The sequence below is a fragment of the Nomia melanderi genome, chromosome 1 (genome assembly GCF_051020985.1).
Source record: "Nomia melanderi isolate GNS246 chromosome 1, iyNomMela1, whole genome shotgun sequence".
NCBI classification, from domain to species: domain Eukaryota; kingdom Metazoa; phylum Arthropoda; class Insecta; order Hymenoptera; family Halictidae; genus Nomia; species Nomia melanderi.
Window position 1 is genome coordinate 36,088,466 of NC_134999.1, and position 27,657 is coordinate 36,116,122.

Consider the following 27,657-nt stretch of genomic DNA (forward strand, 5'->3'; position numbering starts at 1 on the left):
ATTATAAAAATACAAATTGCGCTGCCATCTGCGACAAAACGCCCAAGTTACTAGCCATTACTTTTCAAATGAAACCGTTAGAAGGCTCCACCATTCAGTTTTCCGAACAGACATTACTATTTTGTTAATCATTTAACAATAGATAAATTTCTTACGAATTTTTCACGTGAAATAGTTACACGAAAGATTATTAAACAATTTTCCCTCTTTTCAACACGATCGCGTTTCGAATGAACTATATATTCAATGTTTCATGATACCAGGAATATCACCATCGAGTCTTATGGGTAGTTCTCTTTCTCGCCGTCGAGTGGCGCCACCATTTCTCTTTCCATTTCGCGCCAGATTTTATTTATTGCCATTTTTGCGGCGGAGCGCGGTCAATCAACAGCTAATTATGGTATGTGATATTAATTCCATATTATCCGAATTCTACATAGCCTTAATTGCTAACGCATATCAAATGTTTTCAAGCCCTTCGATGCGTTCATTTACATGTAATCAAAATCCAATATTAAATAGGTGCTATACTATTTATTGGCTGTAACCTACATCCTTTCTCATATAGGTTATAATAGGCAAAATCAAGAGTAATTTCTTTTTAGCGGAGTTTTACCATGTATCGTTTAGGAGCTTTGTTTCACAATTAATTGTTCGAAACAAATAGACTGAAATTTTTAGTAATAAATATTATTAGCAACTTAAAATCTCCGAATTACCCCGATTCGATACAGTTTACACGCGGACGGAATGAATTTTCGGGAAAACTCGAGGGGTGATCTCGTGCCGCCATTACCCGCGGCTATTTTGAAGATACTTCTACTTTAATTATACCAACTTGCTCTCACGATATTACAATATTACGATATTGCGAAGTGTAAGGTAAATCACCGAGATTTAGGGTTCCAAAACTTTTCACCCCAAGAGGTTGCTTCCATTTTCCATCTAATCATTCCGTTCTTCTACTTACGCTTCGTACTTAATTTAAAGATAAACAAGTTCAACGCACATTACACTTAATGAACATCCAACGTTATACTCTCGTGCAACGAACAATAATCGCCAATAGCGAACCGGACGATTTCGTTGAACGCCACGATCGCTTTTTAATCTGCGAATTTCGTGGGTATAATCAGCAATCAAATTTATTAGTTTCTATTGTCTCGGGGAGCGAAATTCTTTTCCGATTTTATGGCGTGGAAAGACGATATAATAAGGAGAGAGCCGCCTCGAGCGAAGCTGCGAGTAACGAGGGAATAAGAATGGCTAGGCAACCGGGGGATGGTTCGGGGTGTAAGATTTACTGGACTCGCCAGTAGCCGCTAACTTTGCAGCAGGGGGAAGGTGGCCCGTCTCGAAAACATTAAAGCGATATAACGCGAGCGCGAACAATTTATTTCGGCTGGAATCGCGGCCGACTTCTTTCATTTCTAAGAAAAACGAAGGATAGATCGCCTCGAACGCGGTGACTTTAACACGTTGAATGCCATGGGGGTTACCGGTAACCCCCAACCAAATTCAATTACTATAGTTCACTCAGTTAACCCTTTGCACTCGGATGTTTTTCACTAGAAATAGTTTAACATTTTCTGATGAGATAAAATCGATATTTTGTGAAACAGTCGACGAGAAATCACGTGTACATTGAGGAACAAAGCTATTTTATCTGAATATTTCTCAAAATGATGCATTGTAGGAAATATAATATTAAATATCAAATTTTATAGTTTTACTGTATGAAATCAAATGGTCAGAGTCACCTCTCGAGTGCAAAGGGTTAAACGATAATTATTTGAAGACGTTTCTATATTATAAATAATGCTAGCTAACGCGGCGACATTCGGCTAGATGAACTTGCAATAATAACAATGCAATTAAATTAAATGACGTAATATTATTTTTTATTCTATTTCGAATATTTCGCTCAATGAAATCATGCGACATTCAACGTGTTAATTTCTCGGCGAAATAAGCACAAATCGATCGGCGACCATCGTTGCGCCAGCGTTTCATACGTACCGAAATTTTCTTCGACTTCACGCACCCCGTACGCCCGCCCCCACTAAAATCGATTCGTACCTCCGGTTGGAGGCGGAGGCGAGGAAAAAGGAAAAGGAAAAGAAAAAACTGTTGACTCAGGAGTATACGGATTGTAATAAAAATAAATATTCGCAGCGTATGTGTGCTGGCCGGGGTGGTAAAGTATGAGAAAGGAGATAGAAAGTTGGTAGGCGGCGGTGGCTACGACGTCGTTCCCCACGCGTATGCTCCATAACGATATATAAAAGCCGACATATTTCGGGACAAATCGGTTTTTTTTCTCTTTTCGCAGATTTCGTGCATAGAACGACCGATAAACTTGACGTCGCTCGATGGCTACCCGGAATACCGAGGTGAACGGCCGTTCCTCCCCCGTCCGATCGTGAATTTTTCATATTAAAATCATTTAATCGTTCCTCTCGTTCCTTCCTCGCGTTTCCATTACAGCCGCGGATTTCGGGGAAGCGAAACATTTCAAGAGGAGTCCCTACACAAATGTGAAAACACAAATCTTGCGGCCGTCTCGGGCAGTTGAACACCGAGATCTGGGTGTAATGGATCCCCGGATGTACTCTCAGCTAGCCGCGTTCGGTGAGTTTGAATCGCTCTTTATTTCTATGTATCACGATACCACATATCTGCTTTCTTTCCCTTCCAACAGCTCCGATTTATATTCGCGTGTATCCCAATCAATTAGAATTCATTCGAAACTATTAACCCTTAGCACTCCGGGTTGTTTTGTAATCTATCAGCAACTGCAACTAATTTTTATAGTATTCCTAGCGAAAGTAAAAATGTAACATTTCTTCGATCTTTTATTTTCCTTCTTAGCACAAAATTTGGATGTGAAAATCGAATAATTTTAGGGTAGTTCCTTTAAGATTCATTAAAATATTTGATATTATAACACGTGCAATATTGGAGCCTACAGAGTTCAAAGGGTTAAACCCTATCTCAAAAAGATAAAACATTCAATTCCATACAAATTTCTATCCTCTCGAAACTACTACTTATTCCCATCCCCAAAAAACTACAATCGAAAATTCAGTAGAGACACCGGCAATATGAAAATTAATCGCTAACTATAATGAACCACTCGTTGACACATCCAATAATCGTTTCCCTCCCCGAGGAAAGAATAAAACGAAAAGGGCCGCGGAGAAAACAGACCGCGATCTGTTTCGGAGGTCAGGAGTTTCACTAGCGTATAATTAATTTCCCATGTCACTCGAGCCCCAGCCCCGGCGCTCTTGCTCGATCTGCCCCACGCAAATCCCCCGGACCACGACGACAATATTGCTGGCCATTTCGTTCGACAGTGGCCGGAGCGCCTCAGCAGTTCTCCTCCTGTTTCCCGAACCCCTTTCGCGTGGCCCAACCCCCTGCCGACCAAGAGAAAGGGGTTGACTTTACGGACAAGCAACTGGGACCGATTCCCAGCCCGGTATCGGCTCGAACGACGAGCCCTGTCCTCTTTCCGACCCTTCTCGCCGCATACCTACCCGTCAATATCGGTCCCGCGTAATTAAACATAACGGATCAACATTCGACATTACGTAACCCGAGCCTCTCCTCGTCTTCCGTGCGGACGCGCGCGCGTATCTATTATTGGTATGCCCGGTGCACCGAACCGTGCGCACCGCCGTCGTCTATATAGGTACCCGAACGACCTCCTGACCCCCGGTTACTCGACTCGGATCGGTTAATTGGATAAATGTCCGATGAACGGCCGGGCCATCTCTCCCTCAAGTCCTCCTGCGCCAACGTCGTCTACTCCTCCTCCTTCTCCTCTACTCCTTCTGCCATTCTCGGAGCTTTCCGTTTGGGTTATTCTGCCGCCACCTCCCCGCCCCATTACCCCTTTACTCATTTCCGTCTATGTCCTTATCGGACTCGTTCGGAAAACAATCGCTTGTTCCGCGGAGATGAATTTATCGAAGCATGCTGCATTTCCTACGGTGAATACAGTCGCGCGGAACGGGGGGGGCGGGTGGAAGCGATTCACTGGATCAGCTTGTCGTTTCACGAATCGCGGAATTATTAATTGTGATCGAGTCAACCGCTTCGTGGATGTTTATTGTCTTGATTAATGGGGGTTAGGAGAACCGGCGGCGGGCTCGCTCTGGGAATATTGGGAACGGGCTGTGCGAGTGCTTCCGTGGTTTTATTTGTTTGCTGGAAACGTTCGGTAGCTTCGGAGAGCGGCTGTTCGGCGATTGCATTTAATTCCTTCTATCGATTGTGCGTTTATCTTAGTGTATATAGAATTTTTGGTTATTTCTAAATGTTTTGTGTATATACTTTTTTAGAATGTTTACCATTGAGTGCCTGAGATCTTGGGATCGTTGAATTTGTGTTTAAGGGTGAGGGATTCATTGTAGTCTCGGATAATTTCGATTCTACGTTAGTAATAAATTACTGTTCATTAAGGGAAACGGTAAATACGTGTCATTGATGGTGACAAAGTTCAGGAATCGGGCACGGAACTCCAGCCACGTATATCTATTTATTTTGCGATCCCCACGGTGACGGTTTTCACGGAATATTGCATTTCCAGTTCCCGCAAACCATCTCTCTTCATTTGTCTCCTTCCGACGTTGACTTCACCCTCGGATTCTATAATCCGCTTACACCATAGTCTCATTACACAATTTACATTATTAATTCCGCGTGTAACGCGCATACCAGCCGCGCCGTGTCTAGAACGGGAATTCATCTCGTTCCTGGCGTTAATAATTCTTTCGGGATCACCGGAGACGTTCGCGTAAACTTTAGTTTGTCATCGGAGATTTTTCCTGTCGATCGGACGCGCTATTTATATTTTGCATCTCCTCCAGACGTCGTATAACATCTGGCGTCCGTTCGAAATTAGGGTTTCCAGGCATAGATTACGATGCGTCGCGTTCACATGCCGGCGTCGCTTCTTAGTGGCGACGACGGCAAATAAGGTAGTAGGATTCTAATTGCCTGCCATAAATCAAGAACAGCACCTGCACAATTTCGAAATGTTTATGGAACGGTGACGTTTCCGCCCTTCATTAGACGCGGATATAGGTGAAACGACACACTGATTCGAGTTTAATTCATTCTCAATTAGTAGCTGAAAGGAGGGCTTGTGTCACGTTTGTCGTTAAAGATGTTGCAATCCTTTCTGTTCATTGTTGATTCATTTATCTAAATTTGAGACTCTCGAAATTTATACTTAATTCAAAAGCAAAGTTAAGTAAGAGATTGTCACTTCTGTGCTTTGATCAACCATTCAATATTAAATCTTCAATGGTAATCAGTTTTAACTGATCGGAAAGCATCGTGGCGTACATAATACAAAGTAGTATGAGTCTGTCTTAGCCAGACACACAAACGAATTTTAATTTCCCCTCAATCAGTCTTATCCGTCTCGCTTGCAATTGCGTTCCCGAGTGTTTACGGGCAATTGAAAAAGCAACATTAAGTGGAATTAGATCCCTCCTTATCTGGCGTCGTGAAGGAAAGGGGTGAACGTTGCGTCCGTAGTGTTGCTCGCGAACAAGGCGAGCGGAGGGCTCGGACTATTTCATCGCCGTTTTCGAGCAGGGCGGCGAATTAGCGCGGAATTAGAGCCGGAGACACGGTGAGAGGCAGAGATTAGTGGATATGTAAATTAGACGCCTCCTTCGCCGTGCTATTTGTCATTTTTGTCGAGTTAGTCGGACAGCGGAGAAGCTACCGCGTGACGCAGGGGTGAAGTCAGTGGATATCAATTTCATTGTAGCAGATAATATTCCTCGGCAAGCGACAAACATCGTTTACTTAAATTCTTTTCCTTCCTGACGGATATAATTGAGTAGTCGAGGATAAATGAGACGGTCTGTTTGCATCGTTAACAGTCGCACGCGGAACGTAAGGTTATCGAGCAAATGAAAGTACTTCTCGGACGAAGGGTAAACTGGAAAAATGAAGTACGCCGGGAAGTGGCGAGGAAGAGGGTAGGAAGAAGATAAAGTGCAACCCTCCCGCCAATAATATGCCGACAAGCTTTATTTTATTTAAGCAGCCCCAGTTTTTCATTACATTCATTCTCACGCCTCCCTCTTCATTCTCATAAGATACACCGTCGCGAGGGGTACAGGTGAAGAAAGACTACCCCCATTACTCGAATATATTATTTACTATTCTTACTTTTGCCATTCCTCTTCGCGTCTCCTGGAATCGTTATTTCAGATTCGCTTTTTTCACATCAACGCTTCTTTACGACTCGCTTGTCATCTACAAGCAATGCAGATAATAATATCTGATCCAGTTTTTATTACGTTTAGTTGTCTTCCGTGATTATTTCTTTAGAACTTATGTTTTTACGAAAAGAACAACGGTGGTATTGTAATCGTAAGATTTAATTTATGCTTCATTCCGTTTCGCAAACGAGATTGAATTGTTTTTTGGATACAACAAGTTAGACAAAGATGGGTTTGTCGAAAGTATCGAAAGGAAAATATTCCAGACGCGAAGTCATTTTTAGCATACTCGATTTCATCCTGACGAACGAGCACATTTCGGGATACGAGGCAGGCAGTGCTGCCGGGAAGAAAAAGAAAGCGAACTAGGGGTGTCGGAGATGCAAGATTACTGCCGACAAAAACTTTTGCTTCGGCTAGGAGGGATTTATTCCGGAATCCCTGTAACCTATCGAAGCAGGTCATTCCACGCAATGTCCACGGTCGGAAAACTTAGATGACCTTGGGAATCGCAATCGATCGGTGAAACCTTTGGGGCGGAACGCCTGAACTCACCCCTCTGATACATACGCGATAGGAGATTCGGCTACGCGAACGTAATCGCGTAGATTTTTACAGTCCGAGCTCACGAAAAAATATTACACCCAATATACAACTAGTCTCCACTCTGCCGCTAACTCTTCTTGAAAACTCCTATCACCCAATTCATCATTCTTAAAACCAACAACTAAAAACCTTCAACAACCACTCATCATATATTCTTCAATTCCTCTAAATCGATCTTCAATCCCCATATATCGGAAATTACAGTTATCAAATAATATAGTACCTTCTTCAATCCCTTTCCTAACACTAGTTATTCATACTCACGGAACCCGTCAATCTAACGAATATTGAATATTTCAAACATTATTTAGTATCAATTTAACTCGACTTCGATTCGTACGATTACGCTCTAGCCGTACATTCCGCTTTTAAAGCAACCATTTTCGCGATATATATAGAGAACACGTAGTTTCCTAGAAACAAAAACCTAAAGCGTACAACGTCCGTAAATTTACCGTCAAAGAAACCTAGATTCCACCGGAATATTAAAATTCATACACATTCGAAAGCCACAGGCAAAATCGAGCAACCGCGTACCGTATCAACGCTCGCTGAGCGATGGCGCGCAGAATTTTAATAAACGTTTAACGCGGAACTTTCGCGCGCCGGGATGGTAGACACTAAAACGTCACCCGGAAATCTAATCGCGCGTGCCATGAACTTCCGCGGCCGTATAAACGTTTGCGCGCGTACGTACGTCTGGGTGGCCGGGTCCTTCCTCCTTCAAGGGTACGTGACTGCACCCGGGAGCGCCATCCCTTCTCTCCCTCTGAAACAGGAACATCGAGCGCTAACGGGAACCCGGCCGAACCGTCCGCCCGCCCGCCCACTCTCTTAGCCATTGCATACTTTATTGTGCGCATTATTTAAATGAGCGCAACTTCGCCGTAATCTTGCCACCGGAGCAAACCCCTCCGACTCCTCTCGGGTTCGTTCGTTCGTTCGTTCGTTCGTTCTCTTCTGCCGCCGCCTGGCCTCACCCCCACCCAGCCTGCCGACACCCTCTCTCTCCTCTGTACCAACTACCTAAGCAACCCTTAACGTGTGGCGGTAGCTGGCGCGGAAAGGAGCGAGGAAACGGCGAAGAACGACGACGAAGAGAGGGGAAACAGAGATAGAATGAGTCAGAGCGAGAGAGAGAAAGGGGGAAAGATAGAGAGAGAGAGAGCTGGGCACAACGTCGGCCGAGGGGAACCGGGAAATCGGGGGTGGGTTTTAGGTGTGGGTGGTCGGCGGAGCTTTCCCTGGGGTTGCTGCCTGTGCTGTGGGGCAGAGAAGAGGCTGGACGACCGTGTTTTTGCGAGCTGTTTCTGCTGACCAGTGCGGCTTTTCCTGTGCGGTCATCTCTCGTCGCCTCCCAAAGCTTGTAGAGTCGCTTATTGCCCCGAAGCTCCTGTTAACCGCCCTCTTTAGCTTCCTGTCCCGACAGTCCTACCAACGCGCTACATCTTCTACTTTCCTTTCTTTCTTCCCCCCACCTTTTTTTCCCTGTTCTCTCTGTATCGACGCGTCGGACCTTTCCTCCCGCTGATTTCTTATGGAATTCGAGAATTGATTAACCCTTCGATGACGTCATTGCTTCCTTTATCTCTGCTTTTTATCGCTGTTTGATGTATCGGTGGACTCGTCCGGTAGTCATGTCGGATTAGATTATGCGGAGAATGGTTTAGCGCCGTTGGTACCGTTTCGAATGAATATTTAGCAACGGTTTAAGGTAACTTCTGAGAGATAGCGTCTTTGGGGCTCGTTGAAAATTATAGACTCCGGTTTTGTAATTTCGCGCGAACCAGGGTGTTCGGGGAGTGGTAACGGTTATTCTCTTTCAATTTTGTTTTTTTCCTAAGGGTCAGTTATTAGCGGGTCTGCATTTTTTATTCGGCAAGGGACGCAGGCTACTTCGAAATCTCTCGGGCAGTGCAATTAGGCGAATTACAGAAACGTAACAGCTGAACATTAACTCGTAATGCGACCCTTCATTTACTCGGCCGTTAGCCACACCCTACTGACCTTCAAGGGACAAGTGCCCATCATCTCCCCCCCCCCCCCGTGTCCCTTCGATCTCCACCGCTAATCGGGGTTTAGATTTAGTCCGAACACTCGCTGTTAGGTTCATGCAAATTTTCCGCGCAAAACGTTCGACGGTGTTGCTGACATTCGGCAGAATTGTGTATGGAAGATCATAAGAACTGGCTGAACGTAGGACGGAGACATCAAAGGTACCGTTTTATCGGCCGGCTCCCTTTGCCTCAAATTACTGCTGGGTTTTCTCTTATCTTCCTCCACGGTAAGCCGCGAAAGAATAACTACCAAGATATCGAGTCTGCATATGTATCAACGTGGCGAATGCTCTTTAAAGAGATAAAGGGAGGTCGGGACTGAATTATCTTTTCCCTTTCATCCCGATTTTTTCGATCAAGCAGTCAATCATTGCGGGACTCGCTGTTAACTTAACAGCGACTATATTCACACAGAATACAAGGAACATTTATTCTTTCTTTATCTTCGCCTTTCCTTAACCACAGTATATTTCTATTTTAAAAATTCTAACCAATCCTTTGATAAAAGTACAATAATTACATACATCTCCCATATATACAATAAATATTCCGACATCTAAAGGCAGCATTGTACACTCGTCTACAATAAATTAATTTTCCCTACAATTCTCGATACAGTTTCCACGAAGCACATACCCCATGACGGAGATTTATCTGGCTTCAACGCGGTACCAGTAAATTTGTGTCAGGCCGGAGGGACGAAACGCTTAGAGAAAGAAACGAAAGAGTTGAACTCTCGAGAGGCGTTGGAAACGACTGCGGCGTGAACCCGTTTCTAGTCGCGAAATATTTGTAAATATTTTCCTTTGTGGGGCGGGCTGGCTGGTCGGGGGTTGAAGAGGCTCCTCTAGGCGGCAGGATGAGCCGAGGGTAGAAAGGATAAAAGCTTTCTGCTCTGTACGTTTGACGGTCAAACGGATCCTGTATTTGGCAAGGCCTACACTCGTCTAAAGCCCTTCAAAGAAATGCCACGCGCTCCGCATAAGCTTCTCCTACGATTAGCGCCGGCCGGAGCGGGTTGTTTGCGTTGAAAATATTCCAACCTCTGGCGGGGCCCGTGTAGCCTTTAACAATTTTCAAGATAGATTCGTTAGTATTTACGGAGCGCAGCCGGATCCTACCGTATCAACCCCCGTACATGTTTACCTTGCTGTACGTACAACCGCGCGTCTCTGTTTTCGTCGATTTCGTGCCTCCAGTTTCGTTGTTCTTCGACTTAATTAAGTAGACCCCGGGCTCCATTACTCCGCCTCGCGATTAATCAGACCGCAGTTTGCTTACTTGTGTTTCTTTCCCGAGCCTCGCAGCCTTTTATTCCCCGGCCTATCTAATTTTACTTATCTTCATCTAGCATTTCGTGGTTGTCCATGCTAAACTAGTCTCATTTTCGACATTCGAATGGGATTCTTTAACTTCTCCGGTTGTTTACAATGACGAATTAGATGCTACCGTAGGATCGATAGTTCGGCGTGTCGCTGTAAGAACAAAGTTTCCGGCAATAACGGGGGGAATATTAGTTGTCAAGGAAGCTTCAATCACGTAAAGGCATCGGCGATCAGTAAACAAGCGAGGGTTATTTGGGCAACGGTTAAACCGATGACTATAGGACAGTAAGCGGTCAGGGGTATTTAGGAGGGTTGTTTACGGCTACTTTTCCTCTTCCGGTCAATAAGGTTTAACCACCCCACGAGACAGTTTCCTTAACAGCTGACGTTGCAGCTGCCATTTCCATCGTGTTTGCTCAACTTTCTTCCATTCTCCTTGTTTAAATCGCGCACATAAAAATTCCCTTATCAACCTGCCTCCGTAACAATCCAAAAAAATGAAATCTATCGATACACACCGCCTCCGTTCAACCCTTGCGGAGCCAAACGTGGGAACACCGCCGAGGTGAAACCAATGGATTCACGTAAGAGTAACGCGACGGTAGAAAGCATTTGCATGTGCCGGTCGCCCGCGCGGAAGGAACGTCTTTTTCATCGTCTTTTGCTTTTAAGCGACTGGTTTTTTCCCTCCTTCCACGCTCATCCTCCCTTGAACCCGCGTTAGTCGATTCCATTCGCCGGGAATCGAGCACGATAGACCACCCCGTCGATTTGCTTATATTTTTCATCATCGGAAAATAATCAACCCGCGCAGATGCCGGAGTTACTTAAGGAGACTTAACGAATACGGATTAAAAGTTCTCCACGGAGGCAACACTGGGTGGGGAGAGACGGACCAGGGTGGGGAGGAGGGAGGTGGGCGACGGTCGAAGAGGGAAAAGGAGAAAACGTTGAACCGAGTCTGCAGAAACGGGTTGGTATTCGAGATTGGCGGCTGCAGGCGGAGTAGGCGGCTGTACGGGCCGATGGAATTGTGTTTGTATTTTAATGAGGGGGCTATGCTAATCCCTCTCGCGGCACGCAGCCGCTCCTCTCCCCCCCTCTCCCGCCCCTTGCCGCTTCGCGGGAGAAGGAAAACCCGTTTTTCCATTTCGCGGCTGCCGCAAACGGCTCACGGCGTTGAACCGAGTCTGAGCCGTGAAGAGGAGCCGCGGCGGTTACAGACCGACGAATAAATTCGCACTTCACTCGTGTATTTGCAAATTTTAAAGGGAACCGGAGGGGGGCCCTACAACGCCCGATTGTTTTAATATCTTTTGCCTGCCGCGCTGTCTGCCTCGCTGCCGAACGAAGGGAGTTCGCGCGCCGCTTGGAAATCGAAAGGGCGAAAGGGTGGAGGGTTTTTCGCGTTGTTCCGAAACTGAGAGACGGGTTGATCGTCGATGCCTCGGGTAAATTGAGGATTGGTGAATTCGAATTTTAGGTTATTTGCTATTTGTTCGTGTACTTTGTTAGATATTCCGTTTGATTGGGATCTTCGTAGATCAGGGTATCGGTGATCGTTGATATCCGTGTAGGTTATTATACACCGAAATCTTGAATATTAACGAAAAAGGTTATGTGTTACCTCAGTGGTATTTCAAATCTAATTGTTACATTGCACACACGCGGCATTCAATTCTATAACTGAAATCTTCCAAGTCGCGGACTGAAATGTATCTGTATATTAAAAATAGAAGGAACCTCTTCGTTCGGAGTGACATTTCCAAATTTCCAACGCACACCCCGCGGACACAAAGGACATTTTATTTCGAGCACCATCGAGCCTTAAAGAGGACCGTCTCATCCCTTTCGGAACAAATAGTCCACCCTATACTTTCCTGACGGTGAGTATGCTCGATGATGCTGCTCGTTCTCCCGCTCCCGGCGCCGTTTCACCCCTCTTTGACCCACTGCCATAATTTCACGAATCGATAGCGTTCATACGCGTGCCTGCATACGTTCGTTTTCAACCCCCTCCCGCCCTGCCTCGCGCGGACCGATCGTTTCCTTAGGAAGGTCGTTAATCTCCGAGGGACGATTGGCGTGGTTATCGATACCGCGTCGCTACATCGTTCCGCGGAGAAAAATCGAACGGATTAAAGGAACGCCGCGCGGGCGGCACCGATAAAAAGCGAAATTAATATATTTCGATTCTTTCCGACGTGAAAGGGAGGACACGCGAAAGCAGAAATTCGTTCGGCGCGGCACGGTTTAGCGGCCGGCCGTTTCGCCCGGGGACCGAGGGCATTTTTTCCAAGGGAGCGAGTTCGGAAAGTACGAAACTTCCTGGTAGACGGGGAGTTAGGCTGATAGGGGCCAATCCAATCCGGCCGATGTATTTACAGATCACTAGACCGGCCATAGGAGCTTGTATCCCTATATCGAATTCAAATCGCGGACCGCTGTTTTTCGTACGCGAGATACGAACACGATCGTCGCGAACTATCCCCTGCGATTCGGACTGTAGCGATCGATATCGATGATTCGAGGTATTATAGCCTTCGGGCACGGGACACATGGATATTGCTACTTAATTCTGAATAATTTATTTGAAACTTAATATCGTAGAATCTAAGGAACTCACAGATTAAGAAACTTCATTAGCGTGTATAAATATTTGTTCGAATCGTGAAATTATTTTCAATCGAACAGGAGACAAACAGTTCTTTCATACCGCGGTTACCGTCACCAGATTTCTTCCCCGGATTCTATAATTTTTACAATTTCACTGGGAAAACAGGGGCGAACGATAACGTAAACACGCCTCGCCACGTCCCCCGCGGCCCCGAACGTAACGAAAGCCGTGAGCGAATTAATTTTTGCATCAGCCGGTTATAAGCCCCCAGCGCCGGCGTCGCACGTATCGCGAAGAAAGATTGAAAATTCCTTGAATAGACGGGACAATGTTTAATCAGATCCAGAGCGCCGGCGGAGAGCGCGGGCCGTTTTGGTTGAACTTCAGCAAACATCGCGATACACGTACACATCCACACACACACACACACACACGTACACACACGGACCATACACACGTTACGTGCCGTATATACATGCATAACGTCGCGGACGGTGTGTACAGGAGCGTGCAAGCCTGCTTGAAATTTTCACAATTCTCTTTCGCGTACAATCGCTCCACGTGGAATCGGGGCCGGTGCTAGGCGGCGGCCGGCAGACGGTTTAAACAATCGCCGAAGGGAAAACGAGGTGGAAAGAAATAGAAAAAAAGGGGTGAGCGAGCGAACGGCCGAGAGAGAGAGAGTGAGAGGCGAACGGGAAAGGGGTGAGGAGGGAAGGGTGGAAAGGCCACGGGTGTAATCCCGCTTCTCGTCTGCTTCGTGATACATCGAGATATCGCCGAGTCGGTTGTTGACCGAAGTTTCGATGATTCTCTCCCGGTCGGAGAAAGATTCAACCCCCTCGCCATGCCCCGGACGATTATGTGTCGGGGGCTGGTTCCGCGGGGGTTGGTTTCCATACAGCCACCGGGGACGGTATCGATGTATTTTCAATACCGAGACAAAGCGATATAATCCGCGTTTAATTGGAAAACTTCACGTCGTCCCTCCCCCTTTCGATACAAATCGAGACGGCACTCCGAATCCCGCGGCTCCTACGCCGCACCCATCCCCCGCCCCGCAGCTTCGAGCCCCGTGTCCCGCGTTTACGCAGCTCCCCGGTTAACCCCTCGATGATCCACTCGTGCCACTTTCTCGAAATTAGTACGCAGTCCGCGAGATCTTCCGTTCCGCTCGCCTGTGAATTTGGAATCGCTCGGTAACGCGACGAGGGTTGATCGGCACTCTAATTTGTGACCTCGTTTTCTTGGAGAGCCTTTGTTTTTATTTTCTATTCCCTTGGAGGTGGTTGGTGAATTATTTAGAAGTAAAGTGGCGATAATCAAAAGTACGATACAAAGAAAATATTTATATGAATTCGTATTTCCTATATTACATTAAAATCAGAGCAAACTCATCGCTTAACACTAGAATGAGCATTTAATACGATTGATATGTAATCTCTATAAAAATTGTAACAGTAGATTATTTTCAGTTTCTTTGGATATTCATCATAGTACTCTAAAACTATTTATTTCCAAAATCAGTTCAAATATTCAATCCTTTTAAGATATTAGTAACTGCGAAGCAAACAAATCGAAACCAGTCATTTTGACTGTTACAGTAGTTCTAGTGTTAATTAATCTACTTTACACATCAATATCAATATAATCTAGCAAACATCCAAAACCCAGTACTTCCAGCCAGTACTTCCAAAACAAAAATCATTTCTCCAAATGATCCCTGTAAAAAGCAGACTATATAAGAAACTACCCGAAGCCCACCTTCTTCCCATGAATTTCACGAGATACCCGGGGTGTCGTCACCTCGTGTATACTGCATCCGCATTTTTCCCCTGGAGGAACTTGGCCTAGGATGGGGTTAAATTTGAAAAGTTTTTTAAGCGCGCTTTGTCGTTGCCCGGCGGTGCAGTTTCGAGGGGAACTCGCGCGGGCGGCGGATCCGCCTCGTTCCTGTTTGCCCGTCAGTCATGTCGTTCCCGTAACTTTCGGGGATGATTAACCTGGTGTGACGGCGGAAAATAACCTTGGCCGACGCGTCGTCTTGTTCACATCGCTGGAAGACGGTGTTACCCGTCTCGTCCCGCGGCTGCGACATCGCCGCGGTTGAATCGTGTAATTTCGCCCGACTTCCGGTAAACTAGTTTCGCACGGCAGAGTTTCGTCCCCACCGGTAGCCTGCCTGAATATTTTAATCCCATGGAATAATTATGTTGTGTAGATACCGGCGTTCGTTAATCGAGATTAATCGAGAAGAAAGAATCTGCTTCGTATTTTCCTCCTTCTTTTTTTTCCTTTTTTTTCGTGGCACGACGAAAGTTTTCTCTGGCAGTTAAATGTATGCTGTTAAGAAAGAACAGTAAATCTCGGCCGAGGGAAAAGTTTGAAGTGCGGCATGAAAAGTATATTCCTCGTAAACTTAACTTCGGTTCCGGAGGATGTACAACAACGGCTTCGTGTTATCAGTGCATTAAATGTTGAACTTGTCCGTAAACATTATACCAGCCTCTGTTCGAGGTTGTTCGTAACGTTTGCCAATTTAAAATCATCGGCGGCACCTCGTCACACAGTTTCGCGTGTCCGTTCCTAATAACATATATCACGGATTGGTATTTCAGGGTGTCCTTATTACAGACTTGTCACGCAATCGTGTCTCTACTAATTACAAAGCCGCATCTTTAATTATAAACTATATTAATTCGACCCTTGCCAGACGACGTAGTTCTGGTACCACCCACACCATATCTTCCCTCAAATTTCCACGAAGTCGGAAGTATGTAGTCTCGACAGACGATTAGAATATTTTTAATTCATAAACTTTCCAGTGAGATCACGGTAAAAAGAAATATTTACCTTCGATTATATACTTGTCCTAGACACAAATCCTTATCGTTATTAAATATTAATCAAAATTCCCCCATTGTTACACCTGGGAAATCAAGTATTAATATTGTTCCATATTTCCTAAGTATTGAACCTGTCCACAATTCGCGCAGTCTAAGAAACCTCTTAAGTCCTCGGTATTCTTTCAAAGCACCCTATATAAAACCTCCCTTTCCCGCAACTCTTGTTTTTAAAGGGCGAAGAAGTCCTCCGGAAGAATCTTCCTCCGCGCGGCGGAGGACGGTCGCGATAATTGTTATTGCCGTAACGCCTGTTATAAATGATTCGGAAGATTCGCTCTTTGATTGTTATGCCCTGTACTTAATAATACCTCGTCGGAAAGAGATCGGGGCCGAGCCGCAGTCAGACGGAGCAACGAAATCAGCCGTGAGAAGGCTCGCTCACCCTTCCATCCGTTTAGCCGCGCTTTTAAATGTCTTTCAAGTTTTCAGCTGCGCGCAGCATTCCTGGCCCGACAATCGGAGGGGTTACCCGCTGCCCTTTGTCCCGATAATTAAATCTAACGATTGTCATATTTTAATTGTTCTTCTTTACCAACGGACACGGCCGATACCGTGACGACGACGACGACGTCGGCTCGGCCCGGCCGGGTCAGCCGAGGGTTGGGGGACCGTGGTAGGGGGCGACTTTTGTTCCATTACGTATCTTTGTCGTTTCGCCCGGCGGACTTATCGTTTTACAATCTTAATTGCTGCGCCCGACCACCCACGGGCCGTTTGTGACGGTAGCGTTTTCGAGATGTGAAACGTTAATCGACAAATTGTTTCCACGGTTAATTGACTAAACATCCGCTACCCTTTCGCCGGCACTCTCCTCTGAGAAGAGTCTCCGGCGAGAAATTAATGATCTCGCTGGAAATCAATTTTTGTTACCTTCTTTGTTACTTTGCCGGAGTATTTCCAGCGTAACGAAGGGACTTCTAATTAGAAATAGTCGGGGGAAGCTTATCGACCCTTTGCTTTATCGAGTCGGACTCCCAGGAATAGGTATGAATAATAATGAATACTATTTATCCCTTTTAATCTGAAAGAAACACTATTCCCTTACAATGATTATACACAAACAGATGTATCTTTCTCTGGAATAACAATTCGAAACACAACGAAGCGAACCGCAACGAATTCCCCATTGATTCGGCATAAACTTCCGTGATAGCCGGGAAGACGTCTCCAGTAGTCGATACCAATCCGAAACTCGAGAGCCAATAGAAGGTAGATCGGGGTGGGTGTAGCCAGCCGATAGAAAGCCCATTAGCTGATCTTTTTTTGCTCGGTGTATCACGGGACACGAGAACACCTAATTCCGTCTACGTTGTACGGGGCTCGCGGGGCGGGGGGACGGCGAAGTCGGATTATACGGGCGAAACGATGGATCCGCTCGCCGGTATCTCCGACAGATAATCGCAATTGGTTGGTGGCGCACGCCGTGATTCCCGCAATGCCGGAAAACATTCTCAATATTTGCAGATTGCAATGAGACATGCGAGGCGGCCGCCTCCTTTTTTCGCCCTCTTTTTAGATTCCGCTTCAGGCGGTTTCGAGACACACGCTCACCGGTAATGGGCCTCCGCCACCCCCTCCACCCCGTCGGTTCTTTCTTCGTTCACCTTTCTCCCGAACGTTCTTCTTTTCCCTCCACCCTTCTGCTTAGGAACCCTCGCTAGCCCCTTCGAAGAAGGCCACCGGTACTCCACCCCTCCTCCGGCGGCGTTCGCTCCCACCCCTACGACGTCCTCCCATCGAGCCCTCAATTTACCTCAACGGCACTTCCTCCTCTTCTGTCGGATCGTAGGTGTCAATTTGGCCTCGAGTACCTGCCGAAGTTTTCACGAGTCTTCCCCTTTTGTCCTTTTTAATTTTTCGCCATACCACTCGAACGTTTGTCCCCGTTGATTGGATTCTTTGCCCGATGAAAGCGCCTGCCTGCCCGCCGTCATGCACTCGAGCGGCTCGGGAATCATTCTGCGACGGGGTTTCTGGGAAAATGGAATAATTTCGATTTTTCCAGGGGCGGAGGGTTTATTGTTACTGCTTCGCTTCCGTGGGGATCTTTTGGTCCTTTTCGCGAGAAGATTCTGTGTTGTTAATATTCGATACAACTGTATTAACCCTTTTCCGAGCGATTTTTAGTATGACCTTTCAGCGACTCCGATTCATTTCTGCCGTGAAAGATTGAAGACCCTCTTTGTTGTTAAAGAAACGCGTATACATTTGAAAGCTACATATAACTTATCTTACAATATCGCCACAATGACGGCGGAGTGCAAAGTGTTAAAATATTAATCTGAGTATCGAAGAATTATTTAGCAAGCTCTATGATTGTCGCATTGAATTTTTCTGAAATCCACGCCCGTTACTGAAATCGTATAATTTCCCTCCCCTCCGCCGCGTCTCACAAAAACCACCCCTCGTGATTAATACCCGCAATTATCGCTTCAAAGCGGACAGCGTTCGACGTCATAATTTTGACCGCGGGTTCTTTTTTTTCATGCGGGGGACATCGAGAACTGCTGCGGGAAAGGGTTGCTAATTTCCTGGGGGGTGGACGGTAATAATTAGCAGCGTAAAATGCAATGGAAGAAACACCTCAGACAGCGGAGATAATGAAACTTAGAAGGGGGTGGAAGCAATTGGGGCCGGTGGTAGCACGTATGGCCGGCAAAACCTTTGCCTACTCGAGCCCTTTGTGCATACGGAAATAGGGTTGGCTGGTCCGGCTCCGTTGCTGTTTCTGTCGTTCGCCTTCGTCGGCACCGCTCCCTTGAAAATTCGAGCAACGTTCTCCTATCTCTCTCTCGCCGGCCGATATCATTACAATTAGATTCAGCGGATCGATACGATAGACGCTTTATAGATTCGAACGCTGTGGCATTCAATTCCATTCTTATAACGTCGAACAATTAAGTTTCTTCTATCGCGCGTCGTTAGCATCGATTTACCTTTCGAGCACGGTACGAGGAGGATAACTTTTGAAAAGACTGCTTGATTAGATCCTCGGAGACGTATAATTAACTGGCAACGAACGAGGGCGGCCCCATATAAATAAGTTACGCATTGTCTTCGCTCTGCAGCTCGCGCGACTGCTGTTTTGTCCAAGAATCCTCATCCCCCTTTCTCTCAATAAATCAAGGGAGGATTTATTGCTAGCTCGGTGCTTCTTACAACTTTCGCGTGAGAGTATCCTCCCTTTTTTTGGATAAACTTTTGTGACTGTAAAAATGTAAGTCACATTCTTTCATGTACGTACTATTTTCTTCTCCGGGAGAAGTCTTTTTCTCCGCGAGAGTAATAAGGAAAGTTATTCTTTTTCCCTTTGTTCCTGGCGAGACAAGGTACACTTATTAGCATGAATTTAATTAGAGGCACGTTCGGGGCAGGCGTGCCTCGACACATTGTATAAATACAATTATTGTTCATAAATATTCATCCGCATTTAATATCGGACCATCGCCGCGCAGAAGTTGCCGGAGAAGGCGACAGTCGAGTTTAGTCGAAGTTTTCAGAAAATCCCCGTCGACCCCCTCCCGGCCGCCGTAATAATCTGAAATTCCGCGCATAATGAAGTACACGCGGCAACTTAAACTAATGGAAACACAATAGCGCCGGTCGGTCGCCGGGAAATTGCTTCGATTATTAGCATTTCGCTTAACAAAACCTCGATCGCCATTCATGTGTCCCGGGGTCTTCACTTTTTTCATGTTGTTCGTCTATTTCCATCGAAGACATCTATTAGAGTCGATGTTATCGGGAGGATCGATGAATAATCCATACACCGAGATTAACTTTGACTACAAAGAATTAAAGTTTGATGCATCGATCATGTCTTTATACGTTCCCCTCGAAGATGACTGGTCCCTCGAATTATTCAGAGGATCAGTTCGAACGACACTGCTCGCGAGCTGATCCGGATAATTATGCAGTTATTCCGAACACTTTTTGACAAGGTAACAAGGGTAAATTTATCTTGTACATGTTACGGTCTGTACGTTCCGAGTTATGAAAAGATACACGTGAAATCCGTGGAAAAATACTGCCGCGGAGGAGAAGACCTCGAGAAAGAGGAAAGGAATATTCTACCCAGACAGGCTCACATCCTTCGCATTACCGGCCGATGAAGAATCCCCCGTTTCCAAACAAAGAAAGTAGCACTTCCTGCGCGGTCTCTTCCTCTACCTTTCCCGTCGCCTGGCCGTTCTTTAACTCGCCAGTTGAAATATTTGCGCAAGGTTACTCCCAATTATAATTAACTTTAACAATATTCATTTCCCATACTGAGACGGAGTTGCTCGCCTGGGCAGCAGTCGAGCCGGCAGATTATATTAATTAATCTATTAAGATGTACATTTTTAGCAGCGTCGCTCTCCTTCCGTTTCGACCCCTGCCGCCTTTTTTATGCTTCCTTAAACCTGTTATGGAATCCCTTCACCACTTTATTAAAGGTTCGAGAAGTTGATACCGCGTTTCGCTACGTTCAATTGTAACAATGAATATTTATTGACAATTTCACGTGTCGCGAATTCCACTGCTTTCTATGGTACAAGTAGATTTATTTCTATCGCTTCTGCTCTATCGCGAAACAACTGAAAGATTTTGAAACTATTAGACAATGAAATTCTATAACTTTCCTGTGATCCACGATGGAATTGGAAATTGCATAACAATTATGTTCAACGTCTTATAGTCGACTTTTCGAGATACTCGTCTACATGTTTATTATCTACATCCAGTGTGCATTACTTTACAACTATACAGGCGAGGCTCGAACAGCGGATAACAATTTTCCAATTAATTAACACCTCGCGCATGTTCGAAGCACTCGGCCGACACGGGTACGGAAAGAGGAGCACGCGAATTGCTTGTTTCATCGATAAAAGCGTGACTAAAAAATGTCGCTGCGGCGACGCTGCGGCTTGTCTTGCAACGTGCCGCGCCGAACGTACACCGGGGGGGCGCGGGAAATATTTAATTAAAGTAAAAATCGAAAGTCCCGCGGCCACATTTCCGAACATCGGACACCCCCGGTGACGTTCTTCGTTTTTTCTGCGAGTTTCCCCCTGTTTCCCTTTTTTCTTTTTTCTTTTATTTCGCGGCAGGCCCGTGTCACACACCGCCACGTTATTGGTAAACTCTTCCCGGCTATTTAATTAACATGCCCTGCCCCCCCGAGCGCCGCCGATCCACGCCCGGTAGCCGGAACATTCGAAAAACGCGAGCAACTCGAAGCACGAGTCGACTGATCGATCATTCCTTACTTATGCATTCGGATTTCCTGCCGTCCCATAATCCCGCCGTTCCCCCGGTTAACTTTTTCAAATAAATAGGATAGTATATCGGATATCGGTCGCTAATTATTGAGAATCCTCTCTTCCCGGCTCGTCCTTAGTTCCGACCGATGCGGCAGACGTCATGGAACAACGGCGATCGATCCGCGTTCGTTTTAAATTTCAATTCGAATGAAAAATTAAAGCCGAAATTCTATTAAGTTCCATTCGGTGTTCCCATTCTTCAAGTTTCCGAGGATTTCTCTGTGTTATCGGTGCGTGAAGATTCCCAGTTGAGTTGTCGGATCGACAGTGTCGCGTATTTTTAATATGTAAAGGCGGTCCAACGGAAATCTACGAGAAACATGGCCGCGTCGTAACGATACCAGCTCGATGGCGTGAAATGCAAATTCCACTTCGCCTCCAGCTTTTTATTTCGCTATTACGAAAGTTGGAACCGAGTCTCCTCTGTTTTTTTACGGCCGAGCACAATATTTCTGAGTTCTTAACGCCTTCCATTGCAAAATGGCGGTCGCCGCTCGGGAGGATTTTACGATGAAAACATCCATTAAGCGTCCACCGCTTTAATGCCGCTTCGATCAGCGTTTTTCCAGTTCCAATGCGACGCACGCGGAAGATCCGTTTGTATCCCAGAATTTCATTATTTGTGCCTTCCTTCGTTCCGCAGTTTCATTATTATTATTTCGCCGGCTCGCGGAGCGTTAGGGTTTCACGGTGAGGCTTGCGGTAAGTTATGCGAAGTATTCGGAAAATGGAGAACGTTGTCGCGCGAAGCGCATGGGGTCCCATATCAGCGGGAAAAGTCTCGGTAATCCGACAATTTGTATTTATTTGCCGGCCGAGTCTTTCTCCATGGGAGTAACGATGAAAAACTCCACTCGTTACCGGGACTTCGACGCCTCTTTCCTTCGGGAAAAAATTCTGTGCTCGAAACTGTCGTGATGTACAGCGTGTTACAATCACCGATATCCTCGATTTCAAAAACAAAGAGCTCTTATAATAGTTTTTAAGCTTTCGAAATCTTTCGTAATGCCTACATCATCGAAAGTATTGCTTGGTCTGATTCTAGTAATTTATATTATTTGGTGGTAGGCGACAATTTTAATTATTGAACTGTTTGTGTTACATTTAAATCGTTTGAATTTTAGTAATTTCAAATTTTAGTGAATTTAGCAGTTTCTGTGTATTTCAATGTAACGTTAAATTATTAAGTTTTCTAGTGTTTCATTCATTCAAGCTTGCGATTCGCGCGTTAGGCTTTAAAGAATAGACGAGTGTAGGGATTCTATACTCTCGACGGCGTGATATCGATTAGCCGGGCACTTAGCGAGGCTACTTGGTAATACGGAATATATCGATGCAGATACGGTAGGATCTCCAGTGAAGTGTCAATTAATAACGCGGCGAGTGTCCGATCGCTATAACGTAGCCATCTTATTACGAGGCTGCCGGTGTCTCATCAATTTATTCGTAACGTTCCTCAGCCACTTCACTGGTTTCACCTACAGGGATGCTTAAAATACGGCGGACCGTATTTTTCATCCCTCGGCCTTTGCAACGGCATTTTTCCATTCGGAACATTTACAATTATAATGGGTTGACACTCCCACCAGTCATATTTCAATTACTCTCAAATTCGTATTCCTACTTGAAATTAAATAAATTTAATTTTATTCTCGCCTGTCGCGATTATTAATATCTCAACGTGTAAAGAAATTAGGAACGTTCAATTCTGTCAGAATGAAAAACTGTCTGAAAGAAATTACGGATTAATTTTTACGTAACATTCATCCAATTTCATTATTGAAATAAATAGTAATTCCAAGTAATTGTAATCAAAATCAAGCTCTATTGTAATACAAAAGTCCTTCTTCCCTGTTGAATCATCTTATTTATAAAAATATAATCGAAAAGATTTAATAACATCAGTTACTTTACAAAGAACAATTAGTTGCAAAGAGATCAGAGACAGTCGAATAAGAATACCTTTCGTAGGTCTAGAATATCGTCTTGACTCGTCGGTGCAGCGTACCCGAGTCTGAGACCAAGTTATTGTTGCCTTTCGACGTTGCCCGTTGTGTATTTTAGGTAATTGTATTTCGCCGCTTGTGGCGGAGCCACGCTGTCGAGCCCGGTGACGGTGTGATCCTTCCAATCTACCAGGCGACATTGTTAATTGCTTCAACAAACAGACAAACAGACATGGTTTCATTTCTAAAGCGAACAGTCGCGGAAGACGATAATCTTATCTCGTTTCCCATCTCTCGCTTCTGGCGAATTCTTTCCGCCGTTCTCGAAAACTTTGTCCTCCCGCGGAATCCTCCGTAAATGTTTAGACGAGCAAGAGTTAAACAAAAGGGCAGGAGTTTCGGCGGGGCCGGCGTTCGCGCGGTAATTTGTTAACGGAAATAAACGAAAATCGTTATTAGAAGTACAGGTAGGATCAACAAGAAAATCCGTCGTACCCTCTAACGATAAAGCGTTGCGTAAACAAACGCGCCTCTTTCGTCTGTGCAACAGCTTTATCGCTACGCCTCTCCCTTGTACTCATTCTTACCATGTTAATGGAAGAATGTAGCCGGCCTGTGTCCTTCCACAAACATATTCCCGTTTGTTTAACTCAGGGCTGTGTGTTTTGGTACTCTACTCGGCCCGGGAATCGCCTGGAAAATATGTAAAGGAAATTTATATTTCATCAGAGAGATATTTACCGGGATATAATTTATTCTTGAAAGCTTGTCGAGACGATTACAGGCGAGATTGCTTTTTTATACGAGACCTGTGGCTTCGTATTATAAACAACAGCTATTAGCAAGCGTTACATCGAATAAATTGTTTCTTTGTGATCAGACGTTTCTTGTTATTCGTATCTATACATTATCTAATATCGATTGAAGTGTATATTATCATATTTTCATATTTTTAGGTTCAACTGCGTACATCACTGAATTGCAGAAGTTGCAGCTACTTTCACGGACATTTCGGGAGAGAGTGAAGTAAGCCTGGAATATTATTTCTGCGGTAAGAATTTATAGATTAACACTAGAACTACGTAACAGTCAAATCGTTTCGATTTGTTTGTTTCTCAGTTATTAATACCTTAAAAGCACTGAATATTTGAAATGATTCTGGAAATATTTTCACTTGTGTACTATGATGAATATCCAAAGAAATTGAAAATAATCTATTGTCACAATTTTTATAGAGATTACAAATGAATCGTATTAAATGCTCGGTAGTTCTAGTGTTAAAAATAATCGAAAGTCCAAATCTAATCTTTTGAAGCCTATGAAATCTAAATAACCGGAATTGCGAGCCATTATGCGCCGAATGATATATCTTATTTAGCTAGCCTTACGAATCCTATTTCCATCGCTGCCCCCATACTTGGTCGACGGACCAAGTCTGTACTAACCACCCATCTTTTCCGTACATGCGGGCATCCTATTATGCAATTAGAGAACGGGTGCTAGAGAATTCTAAGGGAACCAAGGCCCAAGGTATATCGCTATCGAACATGACAGGACACGGTCGTCCGACACACCCTTTCTTCGTTCGAACTCGTACGGGTCTGAACTATCCCGATGTACCGCTTGCTTATCTCAAAAACATCCTCCGTGTTTGTTCGCCCCATATATCCTCCGCAGTGAAAATATTTAACAGGGCGACGCCATTCTGCTCTCCGCTGTATAATTGCCGCTGGCCGTGCTAATGGACTCGGGAAGTATGAAAATAATAAAATATTTTTCAACCGCAAGGAGTAGCTTTCCGACACGTTTATCTCACGGATGGTTTCAATTCTTTTTCTCTGTTTTACAAGACATTACGCTTGTATCAGCACAATTTAACGTTGCGTATCTCTCTCTCTGGTTAATAGTGCTTGGTAGCATTCCTCGTCTATGAGGGTAGCTTGAATAACCACTGATGGTTTAATCAGTCGCTTGGCTTCTGACATCACGCGTGCGGGTGTAGTCGGGGACAAACTTCCGTCGTGATGTTTGTCGAGAACAAAGAACCTATTCTTATCTGCTCCGGGGACTCTGTGTCGTGCAAGTGTTTCGTAAAATCATCGAACGGACTGGCGGTCCCACCGTTCGAAAGTCGTTCGAACGCGAGAAGAATGTCGGAGGCGGTGTATGAATCACTTGGGATTCTGAGAGGTTGAATCAGTTGACCTAGTATCTGGGGAGGAGGTGGTTTCCACCCCTTTACCTTACGTTAATTTAATAGAAGGGACGCGTGCTACCCTAAACCACCCCTTTCCTTACCCTTTCCCACTGGCTGATACGCTAACTTACAAGGGGCGGTTATCAGACGTCCCTCCTGCCTCCACCTCTCTGGCAACCCTTCAAGATTCCAAGTTATCTACCGTCCGAGGATCTATGCTAATATCGTCAGATTAGTCTGGGAAGTGCTCACAGATTGTAGCATTATTGAAATTTCAATATCGATTAATTTCCTTGTCCGAAATACTGCTCGGTGGAACCGAAAAAATCAGTATCATACTCTAAAAGAAGAATTACAAGATACAATAGAGGATTGTGTTCTAATTAGTGATCTGTATCTACGAAATTTAAGGTAACCTGCGTGACTCCTGTAATAAGCGTTGCTAGGCTAGCATTTTAAAGTATCGAGTACCTAAATATTCCTACAGCTTCATATTTTCATTCATCCGACCCGAACATTCATTAAAAATTATAATTAATATTTCCAAAGTCAAACATTGGTCGATCGTAACAGTTTCCCCGGAGAGCAAGGCGTTTTTCCTTCGATGTACACGTTCACGGCCGTTCGATGCAGCTATTCCGTCATTACGTATATAAGGAAGTTTTTAAAAAGTATAGTTAATTTCTGACCAAGGACTTTGGCGGAACGGCGCCTCGCCATCGTCCGCAAAAGGGTCCGCGAAGGGAAGTAAGGACAGCAGTAAACGTAATTTGAATTTCATGGCAGTTTAACGATCTTAATTAGAAAGCCCTTGCTCATTCCAGCTCGAGGCCGTCCAGACCTGAAACCTGGAACCTCGAATCTCGAACCTCCCTCTCGACTTAACCGGGCTTACTCAAGGAGAGACGCGTTAAGCCAAGAGGGATCTTACCTCGCTGTTTATTCTCGTATTAACACCGAGTCTAAACTAGCCGAAGACAAATCGTGTACACCGTGCAGGGAAGACGTTCGGTTCTCTGCTGGACCAAGATAATCTCCTCGTTCGTTCCCTTTCGTGTAAAAAACACTCCTGTCCCTTAGCTCCGGTAAAAAAACATCTTAACCCTTTGCCCTATTTCTTACACAACTGTGCTCGATAAAGCTACTTTCCTCGTTAATCATTTCATATAAAAAGAATAGAATTAAATACATACTCTACATCTACGTTTATTCTAGAGGTTAACGATTGATTGACAAGTAACATTCAATATACATTTATCAAACTATTCAAAACCTTCATTGAGAGTGACATCAAAGGTGTTAAAGAAGATTCGTTCATCCGACAGAGATAATTGTTCATCTGGTAAACGATTCAAAGGACTACCGAAAAACACTATAGTCCATTCATCCCCTGGCATTTCCAATGTTTTCGGTACGCCGACTACGAGAGAGCTTTAGTCACTTATGCAGAAAATAGCCTCGCCCTTTTCTGCGTTGCATGATCGCGCCCGATGAGTATCAAACACGATGACGCGTCGCATTTTTACACTCCATCTTCCCAGCAGCGTGTTTTTCCTATTTTCGAGTATTATCAAAAAGGAAAGGAGGATAGTCGGCAGGTCGCACTGCCTTTCGCCGCTCGATAATAGTTTCCCCTCGTATTTAATTTCCGACGGTCCGACGAAATATATCGTTTTAATATAGCGGCGGCGTTTGCATCGCGAGCAAATCCTTCGGAATATCCAGTGGCCGTCCGTGTCCGTGGGGGGTTGAATTTCGCACGAGAGTGGACGCCGCCACTTGGCCGCGTGCGGGGGTGGACGCCGGCCAAGCCAAGGCAGAAACAGCGCAGGGGTGGCCGAGGGTGGTCCCTAAAAGAAACATAAATAAGACAAATAGGGGCGATCGACAATAGAAAATATCGAATGTACAGAATGCTCCATAAATCGGAGGGTGGTCGTGAACGCCGTGGAGCGGGGGCGGCGGAGGGGCTGGTTACCGTTCGCTATAAGGCGAGCGATCTTTTTATGTTCCAACGCGCTCCCTTTTGCTCCCTCAGAAATATATCTATGGCCAATATCCGCAACCATTTCCCGAGCACGTTTCCACTGCGGATTCGATATACTCGCGATAGCTAGTGGAAACCGCCCCGTTTCCTTCGCCGACGGTTTCCACCTTTGTTTTCGGAGGTGCGAGCTCTTTGAGGTTAATTTATGCTCGAGATATATCGGCTGAACGCTCCGGGAAAATAATAGATCAGAGTAAATAGAGATGTTACTCGAACTTCAGGATTATCGAACGATTCGTGAAACATTCCTTGATTTCTTGGTTATACTTGAGATTTTAGAAATCGAATCTACTAGACGCTAGTCTTCGCTGGTTAGATGTGACCGCGTGAGTTTTACATATCACGTGTCATCAAAATAAGAAACTCTATTCTACATCACAATTCTCTTCCGCAATGAACGAA

General features: G+C 45.1%; 1 long non-coding RNA gene across 1 annotated transcript; it reads left to right on the top strand.

Annotated features, from left to right (window-relative positions):
- The first annotated feature begins 376 nt into the window (after positions 1 to 376).
- LOC143175258 (uncharacterized) lies at positions 377 to 24,064 on the top strand. Its single transcript, XR_013000001.1, has 4 exons — positions 377 to 400; positions 2,333 to 2,393; positions 2,488 to 2,631; positions 23,968 to 24,064. It is a non-coding gene; the product is annotated as an uncharacterized LOC143175258 (long non-coding RNA).
- Positions 24,065 to 27,657: the final 3,593 nt, after the last annotated feature.